Below are 7610 nucleotides of genomic sequence, written 5' to 3' on the forward strand. Positions count from 1 at the left end.
TCAGTGAGCCAAGTAGTTCTGATATCAAAGAAGAGGGATTTCTGTTTAAAATCTATGCTAAGCTTGGCCCAGTGGATTTTTGCCAGCTAGTCTGGGGGTTTGGGGTGGGGGGTGGCAGGGGTAACTGCTCTGCATAAGAACATTTTTGGCTATCACTTTTGTCTTGTTCCTTTACTAAGCTGCTTTTGCATCCTCCGTATGCACTTTCTGACTCCTCATGGGCTCTCCCTGTTCTCAGCAGTACGAAATAACTTCTACCACTAGTTCAGCCAAACTGAAATGTAGACGCGTTGCTTCTTCAGATTTCTAGAAAAAAAATCTATCTTTGTTTGTTGTTTTTTCTTTTCACCTTGCAGGAAAGCAATCTCCAGGTCAGGCCTCCAGCACTTGGCCCCTGTGCATTCCCTCAACATCGCAGTCTCCAATGGGCCCGTGAAGGAGCCACGAACAGCACTAGAATGGACTGTAGGTGTTTGTTTATATGGCAATTTATTTGAACAGTATCTTCTGCCAGTGCTCTCACCCTCCATTTATTTGTGTGTGGATCGTTATCAGCAATCTTTCAATTCAAGGGTGATCTCTACTATGGCTCTTTGATGGGTCTTGAGGTGTCTTAAGAATGTGGATAAGTTAGGTGCAGTAAGAGGGCTGATGTTGGCTACATTAGGTTTGGTCGTTATGAGGTGCTGAGAAGTCAAACCTTGTTCCAGCAGAGTGCATAAGCATGTGAATAGTCCCATTAGTCAACGGGACTGCATGTGTTTAAAGTTAAGGATGTAGCTATATCTTTTATGGGCTGCTTGCTCAAGTGCTCAGCATCTGATAGGATCAAGCTCTCACACAGACAACAAGTTGTGTGTTGTGTGTGTGAGAGATTTTTCTTTCCTTTGGAACCTGTTTTTTTGCTTTAGGTAGAGATCATCTATATATCAAGACTGGATGGCTTTCTCAATGGTGTTCTCTGTTCCAGCCACAACTGCTGAGGCTAATGATTAAATTAGATGATCTCACTGGTCCCCTCTGACCTTAAAATCTGTAGGTGAGCATAGAGGAGAGTGTTAAAAAGTTGAATTGCCCCAGCGTTTTAGAGAGCCAAAGGAAAATCCAAAGGTATTGGATTTACAAACACTTAGATCTTGTTCTTCAGGAAACCTTTAGAACCTAATCAGGAAGGGGCTTAAACACCCACTTTTCTTTAATCCCAAATCCTGTCCTGTTGATGTCAGTGGGACTGCTCAGATAATTTATTAGACACAGGCAGACTTCAGTGTCTTCCTGAATTGTAGTTTAAATCATAGCTTCGCTGTTGAAACATAACATTGTACAACGCACACCTGCCCAGATGACTGCTCACGTATCCCCCTATAAAAGTATGCCAGTGGAACTCATAGCTGTAGGCAGGTGTTACATGCAGAATATTTTTGAAAGGTTATTTGGATTAATTTGTGTTATGCTTGGAAAGGACATTTTTGCAACTAGTCTGTCTGCCTTCATTACCACAAGACAGTATTAACAATGTCTATAGCAGCCCCATCAGTTCTGTCCAAACTTTCCTTTAGTATTTCTCTTGAGGGTGATTCAGAGACCTTCTGTGTCACATATTGCAGTCTCTAACTGATATCATGGCCAAAAAGTATTGCTTAAACTAGTAGAATAAATGTTTCTTTCCTTATGTGTCCATGGTGATACCTGAAAATAATCCCCTGTCCATGTCCTTCATTATTATTAACGCCACGCGGGATATTTGTGGTTGTCATATTAGAAGTAGTACTACTTGGGACTCAGGAATCCTGAGTTCTATTTTAAGCTCTGCCATCGGCTTCCTGGATGAGGTCAGGTGAATTGCTTCACCTGAATGTCCCTCCGTTTTCCTATTTTGAAAAATGGGGAAAATTTTACTTACCCCCTGTAAGATACACTGATAAAGTGCCAGGTGGTGGTAGAGGTTTCCTTTCTTTCCTTGCGTGTGTAAAAATTCTTAGCTTTATTGGTCTCACACAGTCACCTTTTGTAAACTTTCTATGCCTTTTGTCACCCTTTGGCTTGTCTCTAATTTTCTGAGGCAAGAGATTTTGTACTATAGGATAGGGGTTGGCAACCTATGGCCTGTGAGCCAGATCCAACTTCTGGAGAGTCTGGATCCAGCCTGGAGCTATGGCTTTGGTGGCTTTTGGTGGTGGGGGGATTCTCCCTGCACTGCACTGCAGTCTACCACCAGGGGCTCTGGTGGAGAGGGAGCTCTGTCCATGCTGTGCCGCAGTTGAATGGCATGGACTCTGGTGGAAGGGGGCTTTCACTGCACCACAGCTGTGTGGTGGGGGAAAGCAGTAGTGGTAGTCAGGTCCTATTGCCTACCTTCCTCCCTTCAACTTGAGCTGTGTCATTTTGCACCCCCATGGGAAAGGCATCCTATGTTATAAAAGCAATCACAAAGATGTCCTGTGTGCATTCTCCCAAAATCTTATGTATCATTCCCACCTATGATGCCAGCTACCATTGTCCAGTTATTAAATGTTTCAATAAGTGCCTTTGTGCTTCTTATCATGCTGCCCCTAAGACATGGGAGAAGCTCCCCATAAACTGTAAAGCCACTTCATTATTCTTCCTTGATCCTTTCTTAAAACTCTCCCTTTTTTGATGCTTCCAAAAAACTAGTCAGCAGCTCCTGGTGCACTGATACCTCTACTGATCATGCTGGCCAACATTGTCTCATTGTTTCATGCTGCTCTCTGTCTGCATCCATTTGTTGTCTCGTCTTTATTTTAGAAGCAGGGGTCATCTTTTTATTTGGTGCTTGTGTGGTCTATAACTAGGGCTCCTAAGTACTACAGTAATACAAATAGCACATACTAGCATGCAGTGCATGTCTCTGAAATATATATTGTTTGAAGGGATATTCACATAGCTCTATAGCTGTATGACGCACATCCTTTAAAACAGTGGTTCTCAACCGTTTTTGTACCAGGACCCATTTTTAAACGTTGATGGACAGTTCTGACCCTCAGCCCCCAGCCCTGCTGGTACCACTCACTCCTGACCCACAGCTCCCTGTCTCTGCTATTGACCCTTAGTCCCCAGCCACAGACACCTGGCCCTGCTGGTGCCCCTCACTCCCGACTCTCAGTCCTCTGCCCCTCCATGCCGTGCTGGTGCCCATCACTCCCAACCCGCAGCCCCCTGCCTCCCCCCAGCACTGCTGGAGGGGATCCCCAGCTGCCCTATCCCACTCAGGCTGGAGTGCAGTGGCTGCAGTGGCTCCAGCTCATGTGGACGGCAGTGGAGTGAGTCCAGCCCTGGCATTGGCTAGAGGGAGGAGGAGGAGAGGCCTGTGGTACCCTGCCCTGCCCTGGGCTGGGGTTCCCATGCTACGCTAGGCAGCCTGGTCACAGCCCCTCCTGCACCCCCAAGCAGTGTCTCCTGATTGCCCTGCCCCTGCGAGTTATGGGCATCTGTCTTGGTGCCACTGGCTCAGCCACCTAGCTCTCTCCCACCCCCTTCCCTGCTGAAGGGGCAGGTGCCTTTCCTTCTGCCCCCCAGCCTTGATGCAGCCTTGGCACCTGGCCATCTTCCCCCAGTGCTGGCAGGCACATGTCCCCACCTCGCACACCCATCCCCTCCACACTCACACACCCCTAGACACCCAAGCCCTGGACCTCCAGCCTCCACTCCCCATACATTCACTTGCATCTAGCTGCTGGGGCTGATCCCATGACCCTTCCTGGCTGCATACCGGCCGTGTGTGTGTGCACATGCATGTGCACCTGCTGCCTCCAGTCGCTCCAAGCAACTGTTTACAGGCTCTGGAAGGGGAAACCCATGTTTTCCTGAATTTTTCTGGGACTTGCTCACAACCCTTTCAAATATTCTCGTGACCCACTTTTGGGTTACAACCCATCGGTTGAAAAACACAGCTTTAAAAGGGCCTTTGAGGAACCTATGAACATACAGGCTGAAGCTTGCATCCTTTGAAATAAGTAGGAAAATTCAGGTTTGGACTCTTAGGTGTATTCTCTGAATGGACAGTTGTTGTTTTAATCCTCTCCTGCATGATGTACATATTTATGGAAAAGTCCTGTATAGCTGAACAGCAATTAACCCTATAGGAACTACTGGACAAATAACAGATTTATACTGATATTACTCTAAAAAACATCAAATTTAACAGAGAATGATATGATTTTGTTTTCACCCCATGCCCTCATTATAATATGGTTTGGAAGGATTATTGTATTTTCTTATATACAAGATGCCTCCCAAATAAGACACGCACCTTCTTTTGGGAAGGCAGAATGAAGAAAAAAAGATTTTTCTAGAGTCATGGCTAAATTCTGGCTGCATGGAGCAGGGGCAGGGTCTACTTATCAGCATTGCTTGCTCTTCCCTTCCTACTCAGTCAAAAGCTAGATGTTTAACCCTGTCACAGTTGCTGCCAATTTGGCAGTGGCTGTGATGAGGTTAAACCTCTAGCTTTTGGCTGAGCAGTAAAGATAGGGTGATTGATGCTGAACATGGGACTGCCCTCCTCCATGTGCCTGGGATGGAGGAAGATGTGGCAGCCATTCCAGTGCTCCTATGCCTCCATTCCAACATCGATATCAGGTTCCTCTCTTAAAACATGTTCCTCAGTTTTGGATGGCTAATTTCTGGGATCAGATGTATGTGATATGCGATATATACAAGACAGATTTAAAATGTCATATATAAACTCGAATCCCACTGGCGTTCATTAATTGCAACACTGGTCCTGATGAATGCATTTCTTTTCCATATGAATGCCCTGCCTTCTAAATTATCATTTCATATCCTAATTTGTACACCAAATTATGTCTCTTCCCATTAAACTTTCTGCAAGACTAAGTCTTGTAATTGGGAACTAAGTATGTGAAGGCATACATCATCAGATGTTCACATGAAGAAGGAGAGCCCTTGGGTACGTATGTTCCATTGCCCATTTAAACCAGCCTACTCTTTAGTAGTTATTGCAACAAATAGTAGCGACTCCCTAAATTTTCCATTGAGTTAAAAATCACTGACATTTTACACAGAAACTGTCTGAAGGAATATTTTTATGATTAATGATCATGCTTGCTGCTTCTCCTTCAGCAATGTTTTTTTTTCTGAGAGAATTCCTTGAAGAGAGATTTTTTTTCAAGATGGTTGTGATCTCTCATTCTCAAAGGGAATGAGGCTACTGTAGCTTAACAAACATGCTCCCCTTCCCCCTTTTAAATGGCTGTTACCCTCTGTTGCTTCCAAATGGAGTGAAACTAAAACGCCTTAGGTTAAGACAATAGCTTTTGGCAGTATAGGGAAGTTACCGTCTTGGCTTCACTCATCCATGTTGAAGAATGTTATTATGCAGCTTCTACTTAAAGATACATTTTTAAACTTCTAAGTACTCAATGCTGTTTTTATCTCAGCCTTCACAGGCTAGGTCAGCTTCCAGACTATAGGACTGGCAGCACAGTTTGGGGAGGAGGTGAGCAGCCAACAATGGTGAAAGAACAGGTTAGGGACTATTTAGAAAGGCTGGATGTGTACAAGTCCATGGGACCGAACATGATGCACCTGAGGGTGCTGAGGGAGTTGGCTGATGTGGTTGCAGAGTCACTAGCCATTATCTTTGAAAACTCGTAGTGGGAAGAAGGAGGATCTGGGGAATTAGAGACCAGTCAGCCTCACCTCAGTCCCTGGAAAAGTCATGGAGTAGGTCCCCCAGGAATCCATTAGTGAGCACATGGAGGATGCCTGGGGTGGCATGGACGCTAAGGCATTTTGTTAACTGCCCAGAGGTTGCAAGTTCAAGGCCAGAATGGAAGTGCTAATGGCACAGCCCTGTCTGATTCTAATGAATCTACAAATTTTAAATACCGTATCGCACAAGGACACAAGAAAGGAAAGCAGTTGGAGGAGAAGGTGATTATGAATAGTCAGCATGGAGTCGCCAATGGCAAATCATGTCTGACCAAACTGATTGTTTTCTTTGATGACATAACTGGCTCTGTGGATGTGGGGAGAGCAGTGCATGTGATATACCTTGACTTTAGCAAGGCTTTTGACATGCTGTCCCACAACATTCCTTCAAGCAAGCTAAGAAAGTACAGGTTAGATGAAAGGACTGTAAAATGGATAGAAAACAGGCTGGATCATAGGGCTCAAAGGGTTTTAATCAATGACTTGATGTCTAGTGGGCATCCAGTATCAAGTGGAGTGCCCCAGGGGTCAGTCCTGGGGCCAGTTGTGTTTAATATCTTCAACAACCTGGAAGATGGCATAGAGTGCACCCTCAGCAGGTTTGCAGATTACACCAGGCTGGAGGAATTAACAGGTATGTGGGAAGATATAGCTAGGATTCAGAGAGACCTCAACAAATTGGAGGATTGGACCAAAAGTAGTCTCATGAGATCCAGTAAGGACAAGTGCAAAGTCCAGCACTTAAAGATGGAATAATCCTGTGCACCAGAATAGGCTGGGGACTGACTGGTAAAGCAGCAGCTCTGCAGAAAAGGACGTGGGGGTTCCAGTTTAAACTGGATATAAGCCAACAGTGTGCCCTTGTTGCAAAGAAAACCTATGGTGTGCTGGGCTGCATTAGTAGGAGGGTTGCCAACCTATCGAAGGAAGAGATTATTTCCCTGTATTAGGCACTGGTGAGCCCACCTCTGGAATAGTGTGTCCAGTTTTGGGTCCCTCACTACAGAAAGGAGGTAGACAAATTGGAGAGAGTCTAAGAGAGAGCATTGAAAATGGTTAGGGGGTTGGGGCACATGACTTACTAGGAGAAGCTGGTGGAACTGGACTTATTTAGTCTGAAGAAGAGAAGGCTGGAGGGTGGGGGCGGTTAATAGCAGTCTTCATCTATCTGAAGGGTCCAAAGAGGATGGAGCTAGACTGTTCTCAGTGGTGGCAAATGACAAAACAAGGAACAATGGTCTCAAGTTACAGTGAGGGAAGTTTAGGTTAGATATTAGGAAAAACTTTCCCATGAGGAGGGTAGTAAAAGCACTGGAACAGGTTACCCGGAGAGGTGGTGGAATCTCCATCCTTGGAGGCTTTAAGACCCGGCTAGACAAAGCCTTGACTGGGATGATCTAGTTGGGGCTGGTCCTGCTTTGAGCAGGGGCTTGGACTACATGACCTCCTGAGGTCCCTTGCAGCCCTCATTTTCTATTATTTTATGATTGTATATGTGTATGCAGACTGATATGTGTGACAAAGGACAGGGAAATTCAACCTTCCCAGCTGTGGCTGTCGTTGAATAGCTCTGTAGTTAAGGGAAGCAGCCACAGCATCTTGATGGATCTGGCCCTAAAAGTTAAAATTAAAATAATTGTTTAAGGTGGATACAACATATCTTCAAATTATTAAATATTTCATATGGTAACGCAGCTTTGGGTTTCTTTTTAAATCACATAAGATATTTGTAAATGGTTTTTGTTTTGTTTTCTAATGTAAATTCCCAAACAAAAACTGTGGAAATAGAGATAAGGCTGAGAATACATATCAGCAGTTTAAGGGTAACAGTATTGCAGGGGCTTTGTAGCTGCCCCTCAACTAGAAGAAGCCAAAGGTAAGAGTTAAATATGGCAAGATAAAAAGGAGCAGCCAGT

The 7610-nt window shown here is 44.9% G+C and overlaps 1 protein-coding gene across 1 annotated transcript in view; it reads left to right on the forward strand.

Annotated features, from left to right (window-relative positions):
* The first annotated feature begins 349 nt into the window (after positions 1 to 349).
* The window catches only part of DGKI (diacylglycerol kinase iota), a 244967-nt gene continuing 237706 nt past the window's right edge, over positions 350 to 7610 (forward strand). Inside the window, exon 1 of the mRNA XM_019515441.1 lies at positions 350 to 465. The gene's annotated coding sequence lies outside the window, so the exon portion shown is untranslated. The remainder of the gene's footprint in view (positions 466 to 7610) is intronic.

The sequence above is a fragment of the Gavialis gangeticus genome, unplaced genomic scaffold (genome assembly GCF_001723915.1).
Source record: "Gavialis gangeticus isolate Ggan-Ray unplaced genomic scaffold, GavGan_comp1, whole genome shotgun sequence".
In the NCBI taxonomy this organism is placed as follows: Eukaryota; Metazoa; Chordata; order Crocodylia; family Gavialidae; genus Gavialis; species Gavialis gangeticus.